The following is a 14,642-nucleotide window of genomic DNA, read 5'->3' as shown; positions in this document are numbered from 1 at the left end:
CCAATGCCAGAAGACCAAAGGCTCTACATCCTGACTAGGGCTGTACCATCTAAGTGCCCTAACCCTCCCTTGTCCACCCACTAACCCTACCTTAGTGTTGCCTAACCATAACCTCCCCCGGTTGTCCGTAACCTCCCCCCGATGGTGTCTAACCTAACCTTCCCTCATCCTCACCCTAAACCTTTCAGGGGGGTGCCTAACCCTGACCTTCCCTCTGGTGGTGCCTCACCCTAACCCCCCTTCCCCTAGCCTAACCCTATCCATCCCTGGGGGTTGTCTAACCCTAATCTTCTCCAGGGGGGTCCCTAAACCTAACCCTCCCCCCATGGCTAACTCTAACCTGTCCCCACTTACCCTTTTGGGGATGCCAGCTGCATCGGGATAAAGATAGGCATCAGTATTTAGATGCTTATCTTTAATCCCAAATTGGGTTTCCCACGTCGGGATTCTGGCAGCCAGCATTCTGTACTCTGGTAACTTAACTACATCCCATATCTAGGGTATTACAATCTACGGTATAAAACTAACTGCAGTGCTGTACATTTAAAAATCATAGAGCTAAATTGTTGATAAATTAATATGGTTTCCAAACATTATTTATTTTTCCACTTCATTATGGTTAATACATTTCATTTTAATTTTTTTTCCATAGTGAGTATTTTCTGGATGGCACAACATTATTAGCAAAGTCAAAAATATACTGTGGTGTTCATTGTGTGCCATGTTATACTAAAGGGAATAGGGAAGGGAAGCCAACAGGAGTGCCCAGGTTACCAGCCTAGTCTAATATTATTAACAAATGTAGGATATAAATAAAAAACATTGGGTGGAATGCATCAAAGCATATTTTACAGTGAAACCTACAAAAATTATTTTTTGGAGGTTTGGCCACTTACTGCATATGCACCAAGCTTGGATGTGGTGAGCATCACCATTTTAGAAGGCATTACAGATGCGCCCACATTCATTCTGGTTGATTGCGGCACAAACATGCCCGCAAATTGCGCTATGCAACATGCTACACTATGGCGTGTCCCCAATTGCGGGATTGCATCTCCATTCAATACTATGGAGACACGAAATCACATACCTGATCGCGGGAGAGAATTTCCCATTATATGCTATGGAGATGTAAATATGCTTCTCTGACCGCGGGAGTCTGTTTTGCGCCACGCATAGCACGATTTGCTGTTCTATGGACAGAAATGTCGCTGTGTAAATCTGTACCCATTAGAAGTCTATGGGTGTCTATTTGCATTTCCCCCTGTGAGGGATCCATCCCCGCACCCCCCTCCCCCATGTGGAGCGTGCATCACTCGATGCATGCGCAGAAGGACTCCCAGGACCTAAACTTGGAAATCCTTCTATCGCAAAGGACAGCACTTACCAAAACTGCTGTCCTTTTGTTATTTTCTTCAAGCATACAGCGTTAGTAAATGCCGTTATGCTTGCAATGGGATGCGTCATGCATCCTGTTCTTTATGAGCTAAAATTCAAAATACAGTATGTTAAATTATATTTGCATGCCAATTATACTATTTATTTTTTAGAGATACAATTAAGGATTAAGGTTGTTTATTATTGCAATTACATAAGAATAGCATGTGATGTAAAGATGCATTGAAGTTCAGTTGTTTATAGAGTATTCCTCATTTGTTTGATTCAATTGAATTAGTAGGCTGCAATCACATAATTATTAATATAGACTATAATATGGCTGTGGTCTGTGCAGGGTTATAAAAGGACATATTAATAAATGGCTGTCAATTCTTTTTGCTAGGTAATGAAAAGAGGAACCGTAGTTAGGTACTTTTAATTTTCCTTACCAAAGTTTAATCCGTACACTTTACTTATCCGAACAGGTGAAACTTTTTTAAATTCAGTTTGATAACTGTTTTAAATTCTTACTGCTATATATCTTATACATTCACATGGAATGTATTATTTTATTTTTTTTAAATCAAGAAGATGAGACTTTTATTATTATCCCACTGGAGTTGAGGTTATAGTAAATTTACAGTAAATGTAAACTGTGGTCTGATTCCTATGAAATATGCTGTAATGCCTAAAGCAAACTGCTTGCAGATCTCAATTACCTCAAATGTGGCTTTCTATATGTCTTTAGCAGTGTCATATTAGAGCTGGAGGAGGAGTTAACTGCCTCATTCCAGTTTGTGATCCCGGACTGTTAAGTACTCTGTATCTTTATTGTCTGTTATAGCTTGAAAAAAACATTTATTTTCCTTTACTTTTCCCCTTATTTCCATAGCTCTTTCCTCAACGATAAATCTTTCTTCACAGATAGCACTTTCCTCGTAGATAAATCTTTCCTCACAGACAGCTCTTTCCTCATAGATAAATGTTTCCTCACAGACAGCTCTTTCCTCATAGATAAATCTTTCCTCACAGATAGCACTTTCCTCAAAGACAGCTCTTTCCTCACAATTAGCTTTTTCCTCACAGACAGCTCTTTCCTCACAGACAGCTCTTTCCTCACAGTTAGCATTTTCCTCACAGTTAGCTTTTTCCTCACAGTTAGCTTTTTCCTCACAGTTAGCTTTTTCCTCACAGACAGCTTTTTCCTCACAGACAGCTTTTTTCCTCACAGTTAGCTTTTTCCTCACAGACAGCTTTTTTCCTCACAGTTAGCTTTTTCCTCACAGACAGCTTTTTCCTCACAGACATCTTTTTCCTCACAGACAGCTCTTTCCTCACAGTTAGCTTTTTCCGCACACAGACAGTTTTTCTTCTCTCAGATAGCTCTTTCCTCACAGATAGCTTTTTCCTCACAGACAGCTTTTTCCTCACAGACAGCTTTTTCCTCACAGATAGCTTTTTCCTCACAGATAGCACTTTCCTCAAAGACAGCTCTTTCCTCACAATTAGCTTTTTCCTCACAGACAGCTTTTTCCTCACAGACAGCTCTTTCCTCACAGTTAGCTTTTTCCTCACAGTTAGCTTTTTCCTCACAGTTAGCTTTTTCCTCACAGACAGCTTTTTCCTCACAGACAGCTTTATCCTCACAGACAGCTTTTTTCCTCACAGTTAGCTTTTTCCTCACAGACAGCTTTTTCCTCACAGACATCTTTTTCCTCACAGACAGCTCTTTCCTCACAGTTAGCTTTTTCCGCACAGACAGTTTTTCTTCTCTCAGATAGCTCTTTCCTCACAGATAGCTTTTTCCTCACAGACAGCTCTTTCCTCACAGACAGCTCGTTCCTCACAGTTAGCTTTTTCCTCACAGACAGTTTTTCTTCTCTCAGATAGCTCTTTCCTCACAGTTAGCTTTTTCCTCACAGACAGCTTTTTCCTCACAATTAGCTTTTTCCTCACAGTTAGCTTTTTCCTCACAGACAGCTTTTTCCTCACAATTAGCTTTTTCCTCACAGTTAGCTTTTTTCCTCACAGTTAGCTTTTTCCTCACAGACAGCTCTTTCCTCAGTTAGCTTTTTCCTCACAGACATCTTTTTCCTCACAGACAGCTCTTTCCTCACAGTTAGCTTTTTCCTCACAGACAGCTCTTTCCTCACAGTTAGCTTTTTCCTCACAGACAGCTCTTTCCTCACAGTTAGCTTTTTCCTCACAGACAGCTTTTTCCTCACAGATAGCTTTTTCCTCACAGACAGTTTTTCTTCTCTCAGATAGCTCTTTCCTCACAGATAGCTTTTTCCTCAAAGACAGCTTTTTTCCTCTCAGATAGCTTTTTCCTCACAGATAGCTCTTTCCTCACAGATAGCTCTTTCCCCTCAGATAGCTCTCTCCTCACAGACTTTTTCTCTTCCTTCCTATTCTTTGTTTCCCCACCTTTTTTGTACCTTGTCCTTTTCCCTCCATTCCTGTCAGGCCCCCTCTGCAGCCTTTTTTCACCCCCCTCTTTGATAATGCCCCATCCATGCCGCAATGCCCCCCCAACCCGCTGTTTGGTTGAAGCGGCTAGACCATTAGCGGTTGCCACTGCTTCCCCTGTGGCCCGGGGAGTGTGCTTGGTTGCTGCACGCACAGGCCCCTGCCCCCATCTGTTGCCATGGCTGCAGGAGACGGTGGCCCCAGCCTACTCACCCCATCGGCTACTTCCCCATCTGGCCTCTGGACATGGCTGGCGAGGGGTGCGGAGGCCGAGCTTGGCACCCCCCACCCGCTCAGCTCTCCAGCCCTAAACGGAGCAGCGTGCCGGCCGCTAACCCTGCCACCTCACAGCGGTGGCCATTTTAGATGCTGAGGAGGTTTTAACCTCCTCAGATTCCCCCCTCATGGTCTAATGGACTGTAGGCTTTTGGGATTTCTGCAGTGCCCAGTGTGCAGGCCTCCCCTCGGAGCCAGGCTGGAAGCATATTAAGCCCCATGCAGCCCCCCCACCCTGCATGGGGCTTAATATGCCATTTTTAGAGCAGGCTAGAGCATTCCCTTCTGGGAGCGCTTGGCCCAGATAAATTGTGCCAATATTGCCCCACCCACCTGCCACAGCTAATACGCTGGCAGGGCCGCAGGTTTGGAATTACAGGCCTAGCCCCACCCACAATCCTGCTTTTTGTTTTGCCCCTTATTTCTATCCAGAAGCTTACCAGCAGCCATTCCAAACCCTTTCATGGGCACGAGCTACCAATTTTACGCCCCTTCATATTCACAGGCGCCTGGGCATTTTGCACAGCAGTACACATCTGCCCCGGGCAACTTTGCTCCTGTGCCCCAATAGATTCAGTCTTCCTGGACAGCACCCAGGCTAACAGATGGTGTGCCAACCCCCCCCCTTTCACATGCCCCGCCCCCACCCATGCCACCACCCCCAATGCTTCCTTCAACAGCACAGCCCCTATTAACTCCCCTGTTGCAGAGCGCCCCTCCTGCGCCCATTACTACATGTGCACCTTCTGGTCTTGTCCCTAATGCCAGTGGGTCAAGCCCACAGGTTCCTTTAAGTCAGCCGTTGTTGTCCGCATTGACTTCCGGGGATGTCGTGGCAGATGAGTATTTGTCGTCATGTCAAAGTGCAGTGGACGCACCACACAATGAGGGACAAGCCTCCACTTCCAAGGATGCTCCTTTGATCCCATTGGCATCTGGAGCAGGTGAGATGCACGCAAGCTTATGAAATACTTTGTGCCCATTTCTCAAACACAGCAATATTGAGGTGTAAGGTCCAAGATCAGGGAGCGAATACGAAAAGGTCGATATATCGACATATTCACAATCACACATGACACTAAGAAGGCTTTAGAAGCAGCGAAGAAGGGGGAGTGGCCGCTGAGAATGCCAGGAGGAGCTATCAGAATTGGCTTACTGGTATGTATGTGTTTGCTGCATATTACATTGATACTCGCCCAGCTGAATGTATGAATGTGCTAAAGTACTTACATTTAGTACAGGGCATGCAGCCCATGATTTAATACCGAAGGAAAAGGGAAGTGCTATGCGTTAATAATGCCCAGTTTAACAGAGGGACTAGCCGCCACTACCTACCGGCACATCTGCATGCTTGGTGGGGGAGGTTACCCAGCAAAGGACTGCAGTCATCCCGGGGGTCATGCAGCAGGGATCAGCATGCGGGGGCTCAGTAGAGCTGTGTCTCCAATTAAGGTAGAAGTGTTAGAGTGTGGGTTTTAGGTTACCATTGGTTTGTCCAGTTCTAGTTGTAGCTTAAAGGAATTTTAAATCAGCTAGTGCCCCTTTTACCTCACCACCAGTGGAGGATCTTTGCATTTTTCTGCTGGGTGTGGTACCAAAGAAGGAACAAGGAAAGTGCAGGTTGATACAACACCTGTCTTACCCAGAAGGAGGGTTAGTAAATTACACCTTAGATCCAGTCAATTGTAGTGTCACCTTCCAGTCAATTGAGGATGCACTTAGTTTCATGCAGGATTTTGGGAATGGGGCTTTGTTAGCAAAAAATTGATATTGAATCAGCTTTCAGTTGCTCCCTTTACATCCCAAATCATTTAGGTAGATGAGTTTTCGGATAGGCGGTTCATTTTACATATATAAGTGTATACCTATGGGCTGTTCTATTTCTTGTTCCTTTTTTGAGTGTTTTAGCTCTTTTTTACAGTGGTGTCTCCAAGCATGTACAGGCCAGTCAGGCATCACTCATTATCTTGATGACTTTCTTTTGGTAGGACAGGCCGATAGCCCAGTCTTTAGCGAGCTGCTGTTTTTGGGTCAAGCGCTTTTTAGGTCAATGTGGGTTCCCATTGTGCACAAAAAGGCGGAGGGGACAGTTACTAAGCTGGCTTACCTAGGTATTGAAATGTACACTGATTTGGATTTGTGTTGGCTCATCTGTGAAAAGTACTCAAGATTAGCGATTTGTTAGTGATTTTGTGTCCGTTAAGAAAATATCTTTGAAGCAGCTGCAGTCCCTACTAGGTTACTCAATTCTGCTTGTCACGTCATTCCCATGGGTAGGGGTTTTTGTTGTAGGCTGGAGCGAGCCTCTGCAGGCGTCAAAAAGGCTCACCATATGATTCGCCTTTCGGCGGATATGAAGGAGGTTTTTAAAGTATAGATGAGTTTCCTTCAGGAATTTAATGGCGTTCGCAGTTGGCTCACTTCGTCTGTGGCTAATTACGAACATCAATTGTTCACAGACGCATTGGGGGCTTTGGGTTTAGGAGCATTTTTTGAGGGTGAATGGTGCGCAGAGGCTTGGCCCGATTTGTGGCATTCGAAGGGTTTGACTCGTAAATTACTGCTGTTGGAACAATTTCCAATTGTGGTAGCAGTTGGGCTGCAAGGCCTAGCAATCAGAAAATCATATTTTGGTGCGACAACTTGGGGGTGGTTCAAGCTATTATCACTCAGAGGTTCGTCAGCCCCCAAGTTCTACGGCTAATTAGACATTTAGTTTTTGTCTGTATGCTTAGGAATATTGATTTTACAGCCAAGCATGTCCAGGGTGTTGAGAAGGAGGTTGCAGTTGTGTTGTCTCGTTTCCAATGAGATAGGGTTAGGTTATTGGCCCCGTCAGTCGGGATTCATGGTTTGCTTTGTCCTGATTCTGTCTGGTAGATCATGAATCCGGCATTGAAGGACTCACTCTGTAAACACTTGCCCCAGGTGCGTGGAGGTCCTATGCCGCAGCGTGGGATGAATGGCGGGTTTTTCAGGCAAAGACAGAAGCCAGTAAGTATCCGCATATCAGTATGTCTGAGTTTGTATGGCACGAGTGAATGGTTTGACTGATCCTACCAAGTTATTTATTATTTCTAAAGCACTGAGTGGTTGGGCGAGGGAGCAAGCAGCTTAATGAGCAGGTGTCTTTGGGCGATTCGTGTAGGCCAAAAAAGTGGGTATGTTGAGAGATTTAGTTTTGGAAATCAGGAATAAGTAAGGGTGATTTTGAAGTGACCTTGTTCAGTTTGTCCTTTGTGCTGACGTTTTCGGAGCTTTACAGGTTGGGGAGTTAAAAGCAGCAAATAAAAAAAAACAACCAACACAGGGTTGCTAATGGGTAATGTTGTAGTTAAGGCTAATTAAAATTTTATCAAAAACAAATCAGATGGGTAGGGGCATTTGATTTCTGTCCCCTCGCATCTGGAGCCAAGCATCTGCCCAGTAACGCTAGCTAACAAGCAGCGTCTAAATGGGGGGGCTCAATGGCTTATTCATGAAGATCTCCACCCCTATCTAAGTTCCAGTTTGCAATTGTGTTCAATAGATGGCTGATAGCTTTGGACGTGTTGATTGAAGAGTACGGCACCCATTCATTTAGGATTGGGGCAACAAATTGCGCAGCAGCATCAGGTTCTTTCGCGGAGGCAATCAAGCACTTAGGTAGATGGAAGTCTTCAGCTTACAAGAGTTATATATAAGGGGCAATAAATTGCAGAAGTAATGGCGCTCCTGGCAAGTTTGTTTTTTGGTTTTGTGTCGTTCACCTCCATCTGGGTCGCCCAAACAACTCAATTTCCTTCCTTTTTTCCTGTATGAGCTTGTATTATTATATTCTGTTAATGCTTAGGTATACAATTTTTTCCCATCAAAGGTTTTTGAGGAGAGTTTGCCAGGTGTGGACTGTGGGGCATTCTTTTGTGTACTGGGCATAGCTGTGCTACCTTAGCCCTTTTTAAAGTTCCCCCTACCCTTTTTAAGGTATGTTGGATTGGATTGAAAGGTTTTAAGTGAAGAGGCTTTTTGGACCTTCTTTAGCAGTCTGAAAGCAAAGTGGGGGACCCCTGACTGTTTAGTAGTGCACTTAGGTGGTAATGACCTTGGCACATGTAAGGGAGTGGAACTGATACTCGCCATTAAGTGGGATTAGAAGTTGATAGTGGAATGCTGGCCACAGGTTAAGATTTGTTGGTCTGAAATAATTCTGAAGAGGTTCTGGAGTGGCACTCAGGGTGGGGCAGTCCTAAACAGAGTTAGGAGGAAGCGAACGCTGCAGTGTCTAAGTTTGTGATGGTTTTAGATGGGGGTTTTATCAAGCACTCTCATCTTCCCTATGTGGAGGTGCATTTATATAGGCCAGATGGAGTGCACCTCACCGAAAAAGGTTTGGAGATTTTTTCTCGGATATCTTTGCTTCTTTGGAATAGTTTGGAGGGGCTAGGTGTTCTTTGGTGGCGGTATGTGGCCATATTATCCACGTCGTTGGCGGAAAGCAGTGCTCCTCGGCGGTTCAATTTAGTGCAGCAGAGCTAGGCTAGCATTCCCCCTTTGAGAGAGGTGAGTCGGTTACTACTTTAGGGGGGAACCAGTTCTTCATCCTAGGGAGGGACCAGCACTGTGCCAGTTAAGAGGAGGTGGTACTACCCATGATAGCTTGCACACAGGGTGGAAAATTCCACCCCATTTTTGGTAAAGCAAATAATTATTATCAGCTGTAGACCAAGGTAACACTGCTTTTGCACCACCAGGACTAATTAATTCAATTCTTTTCTGATCTAAATAAATTTGGCTGTGACCTATTTTTTTCAATTCTATACAGTTGTCTGTGTCTTATTTATTAGTTAAGTTAAGCTTAAGAGTGGTGTTTAAAATAATAAAACTATGGGTGACTTAAAATATTCGAATGCTTAATAAGCTTGAGAAGATATAAGCACACTGTTTTCTATTTGGTACTGTACTAGTTAGAGCTGGTTTTGTTGTTAGTTTATAATTGGTAGAGGTCAGTTGCCAATCATTATTGGTTAGCGTATTAGCTGCCCCGTCAAGGCGGGGTTTAGCAGTGGTATATTAGGGCTGGATGAGGAGTCAACTGCCTCTTTCCAGTGTGTGATCCCACCCACCCATCCGGCTTATTGAGGAATTGGTTTGTACCAATATTTATTCATTGTGAGAAATTGGTTTGTACCAATATTTATTCATTGTGAGAAATGGGTTTGTACCTATATTTATTGAAATTGGTTTGCACCACTATTTATTCAGTGTGAGCATTTGGTTTGTACCAATATGTATCATTGTGAGATTTGGTTTGCACCAATATTTATTGAAATTGGTTTGTACGAAGACGTATTTGTTGGAGGATATTATGTTCTTTTCTCCAGCAGGTGAGGTGCAGCAGGTGGAAAGCAGTGCTCCTCGGCAGCTCAATTTAGCTCAGCAGAGCTTGGCTATCATTCCCCCTTTGAGAGAGGTGAGTCAGTTACTACTTTAGGGGGGTATCAGATTTTCATCCTAGGGAGGGACCAGCACTATGCCAGTTAAGGGGAGGTGGTAGTACCCAGGATAGCTTGCGCAAAGTGCAGAAAACTCCACCCCATTTTTGGTAAAGTGAATAATTATTATGAGCTGTAGACCGAGGTAGCACTGCTTTGGCGCCACCAGGACTAATTAATTAAATTCTATTCCAATCTAAATAAATTTGGCTGTGACCTCTTTTTTCTAATTCTAAACAGTTGTCTGTGTCTTATTTATTAGTTAAGTTAAGCTTAAGAGTGGTGTTTAAAATAATAAAACTATGGGTGACTTAACAATGGCTGATTTTCAGTCAACCCAGAAAACATTCATACATTTGACATTAATATTAATTATTGAACAAACTCTGATATCAGGCAGATAAATAGTGCTTATTTATATAAATTGTAAGGGGTGGACTTAGCACTTAATGTACTGTAGCCCTGGAAAAAAAATTGACACCTTGTATAGGTGGAACAAAATAAACTGTAGGTGAGGCCAACACAAACATAGGCAGGGATAGCCCTATCCACAATACAGTACATAGTGTATTGATGTTACATATTTACTATATAATAAACATGGTATCCATATGGATACCAAATTGTACATACCAGTAACCACCATGCAGTACAAAGAGTATCTACATGACTACCATAAAATAAAGACAGCTTCACTGTGACTGCTATATAGAACAGCTTAATGTTTGATTTTTAATATTTGATTTTTAAACATCTTTTTATAAATTTCATAAATGCATCAAACATTTATTCACATTTTATATAGCTTAATCTTAGAAAATATGTACTTGTACATGTAAAATTGTGGTTTAATAGCAAGTAATTTTTATTTACTTTTGCATAATTGTTGAAACATGCATTTCCTCAATATGTTATACTGCTTTCAGACTAAAGTTCCATGTTAAATCTGGGTTTTTGAACACGGTTTCAAGCCGGCTCGACCCCATTCACATTCAACCCATGTCAGCCCTGCAAAACAGTGTATGTGATAAGAAATTGATTTTTTTTTGGCACACAAAGATGAGGACATGAAAATTCAGTGGTGGGTGACTGCTCCACAGCCACCAATCAGCTATTTTTAGCATGACCTGGATCAAATGACCCGGGTCATGCCATTCACATTGCAGCTGAGCCGGTCCTGGGTATAAACCTGGTCTCGACGAGTATCAAGATCCTGTTATACACAAACTCTGTTGAGCCTTTCACACCAAGCCAGGATCCCGTGTTACCACGGCAATAAACCAGATCAGAGACTTGTTCTGAAAGGGGTATTAGATACAAAGTATCAGGAAGTTATATGAAGGAACTGTGCAGTCATTAGTAACTGTTATAAGATAATGTTATGTGTGTTCTAATTGCACCATCTATGATTGGATGATTAGACCTACTTAAATATTTGAAGGCGTGTGCAAGACCAGCCCTCTGATGAAGTCTCTGATGACGAAATGCATATGGACGTGGCATACACACATACGGAGATCATTTGTATGAAGTTATCCTTGAGAACTGCACCTTCAGGAGCACAAGCCAACATGGCATTTGTGATATGCCATGAACCAAAGATATAGCCTGCTACACACACCAAGATATATATACAGCCTGACCAGCCTGCCTGTGAGCACTGGGTGATTCTTGTGTGTATATAAGGTAAGATTGTGATACACTTGTTATGGTTCTGATGAAAATGCTTGAAATAGCATTGAAATGTTAACCTTGTAGCTGTGTCTGTGTGTTTCTTTTCTGTATGAAGTGCCGCACTTAAAGTTACCTATGCCATCTTCACTGTGGGGGCAACCAGCTAAGTATTCACATTTCTACAGAGTGCTGGACTATTGCATTTTATATATATATATATATATATACACACACACATGTACAGGATGGCGGTGGCACTCCAAAGTAAACAACATTCAAGCTGGGATATGGAAACCTATAATTTTTACTTCAATGCTTCAATCCTCAGATTTTCATCAGGAAGTTTACATAAAAGACAATAAAAACACTTACTTACTGTATATACCAACAAAACACACCACGAGTGCAGCATACACCATCCATTAGAGTCGTCATCCGACGTCATCGTGATGCATAGTACAGCAGGCACAATGTCTGACGTGACTATCACTATGGTAACAGAATAAACAAAATAACAAATGTGAGTGCTGAACACCTCCACCGAAAAAAAAAAAACATATCACAAAGTATATGAATAACTCAATAAGAATGAGGAACAAGCAGCAAATATACATAAATTGATTATAACTAGTACAAAAAAGCAAGCCACATATGGACACAAATTAATGACATCAGCATAATAGAAATTTGAACATGCTATAGAAATAGGACACATTTAAGACAGGATTCAATTAGCCAAGATAATTTTTCTCACGAAAATGGGACATATTTCTCATGGAAAAAGAGGCTCCAGTTGTATAGCCTGATAATGTCTTTCGGGAAAAATTAACAGCACCATTTTTTTTTCATGAGAAAAATGATCGGGGCTAATTTGATACCGACTGAAATGTTCCCTTAGGATTTGTCAGGTTACAAAAAGAAAATGGACATTATCAGGCTATGCAATTAGAGCCATGAGAATCCCTGTGTGTTTTCATGACAACCGACATGAAAATGGCTGTTATCAGGGATTTTGTTTTGCCTGCCTGAGGCAGGTGAAACACAATCCCTGATAAGTGCTTCCTTTCGGGGCTAATTGGAAAGCCCCAAAGGATTCATTGGCACCTGAGTAATGCTCAGGACTAAATTGATACCGGCCTTTTAATATTTGTACATTTCAAAACTCTTCACCGCGATTATTTATCTCTACAGCAATTCCAGCTGCAACATATGTCCCTCCCTTGGTTTAGCAAGTAATATTATAATATATGTAGTCCAAATCTGGAAATAATTTAATTTGTTGATGGTCTATACAGGCTTGCTGGTCTCTACTAGAAAATTAACTTTTAAGTTTCACTTCTCCATTCTTTTTTTCAGCTATAGAATTATTTTCTACACATTTATGAGTTACATTTTTAGCAATTTTGACAGTAAGACCTTTTTCTGCTCTTGCTGGATTATTCTTATTCAAAATATTATCATTACATAGAACATTCTGTTTTTATTAAAATTGGTACATAATGCATACCATTATACATTGAAAGGGGTAATAAAAGATATTGCTTGTATTGAATTTTCCTTTTTCTCAGGAGTAAGTAACAGAAATCTATGTTTAAAGGTGAGAAAACACATTTGGAACTAATTTCAGTTCCAATTAACTGAAGGTAATATTGCGAATAAAATAAAAAATGTGCATACATACAGCTATAAAACATCACTGGTAAAGTTATTGGAATCTTGATGGTCCCTGATGTCATTTGTCTTTGCATCCCCCTGTTGCTGGGCCTGCCACCAACCACTTTCATCATCAATATCCTCACTAATGATTGGAGGTAGTTCTGCATCCAGGATAAGGCTAGATGACTACTCCCTTATCCATTATTCTTGAAGAATCTTTGAGCGCTTTGCCTGCCACTGTGGCAGAGGGGGGCTAGATCTTCATCCTAGAAAGTGACCAAGAAGACTACTATTAGTAGTAGTTTAAAAATACAATTGACTGTTAAATAATCCTTTGATAGAGGAAGCAAGTATGACAGTTGTTGCCCAGGTGCACTGGATCACTGATGCCATGATGGCTGTGCTAGTATTAGATGTTGAAATAATAGAAATTGAGGATGATTGTGTAGAGGAAGTGCAAAAGGAAGTTGAGGGGGATATTTGTGTACTATCTGACACTATTGGGGATGTTGATGATGATGATATTGTTTGTGTAATCAGCCAATAGTGGCAGCAGTTGTTGCTCATAATCAAAAGAAAGACATTGTCATGCTTTGGCATAAGACCAGAAAAGCCACCTCTTAAGTGTGGAACTATTTTAGCCCATATCCTGACAACATTTGTGAAGCCAAAGTTAATAGAGGTAGTGTTATTAACCATCTAGGCACCTCCTCCCTGTTACGTCATTTGCAGCAAGTTCATGCAATATATTTAACAAAATTATAATAAATTTATAAATTCATAACAAGTAGTACAGCATATGCAATTTCCACCACCAACATCCTCATCATCAACTTCCTCTTTAACGATTGGAGGTAGTCCTTCCAGAATAATGTTTTGTGGGGGCCCAAACAAACCAAGGACTTCATCCACAAATGTGTCAGTCCTTGTCACTAAAGTGCTTTGTTTGTTAAACTGTTCATGTAATTTTTAATATCCCACATACAGTAAGAGTGGGTGGAAGGGCCCATGGAAAATTCCATCTTGCAACACTTTTCTTTACATTTTGCACAATTTGGGGCATTGCCGACTGACATTTTTATAGTTTATTAAACTGCCATCCTGTCTACCACTGCTGTGTGGTAATGTTTCATATATGTCCTATATTTTTTTAAACTGCCGTGTGTTTGTGCCGCTGCTCTGTCGTATACTTTAGCCAGCCAGCTCGCTGCAGCCTTTGGCCTATATTGGTGAAAAGTAGTGAAAACAGTATTGTGAGCTGGTTTATAATTTTAAAAAATACAGATCCAAAACCAAAACACACAATGGTGGTTTTGCAAAACCAAATCCAGATCCAAAACATGAAGGAGATACAGATCCAAAACCAAATCCCAGGGATTGGCACACATCTCTAGTATTAATACTGTACCCCTTTCAGAATTTAGACATTGTAAATTACTGGGTCTACCAACCCAGCAAATTCCCAGGTCTCAGCCTGACCCTGGTACTGTATGTTTGTTTTCAGACATACCAAAATCCTGGGTCGATGTGTGTTCACATGTAATAACCTGGGATTTTGATGTATTTCTGAAAGGGGTATAACATTATCCATATATTTAAGAACATCCCTAAACATGCAGGACATTTATCATGAAAAGATGGAAATTCTTGAGGAAAAGATGAATATTTATGAATATTGGGAAGAACATAAAATGTTAAAGGAACCTGAAAAGGACTTTC

Source organism: Taudactylus pleione, unplaced genomic scaffold (assembly GCF_031769625.1).
Source record: "Taudactylus pleione unplaced genomic scaffold, aTauple2 ptg000276l, whole genome shotgun sequence".
NCBI lineage: Eukaryota > Metazoa > Chordata > Amphibia > Anura > Myobatrachidae > Taudactylus > Taudactylus pleione.
The sequence above is the reverse complement of the archived record's forward strand: the minus strand, read 5'-3'. Positions refer to the sequence as shown.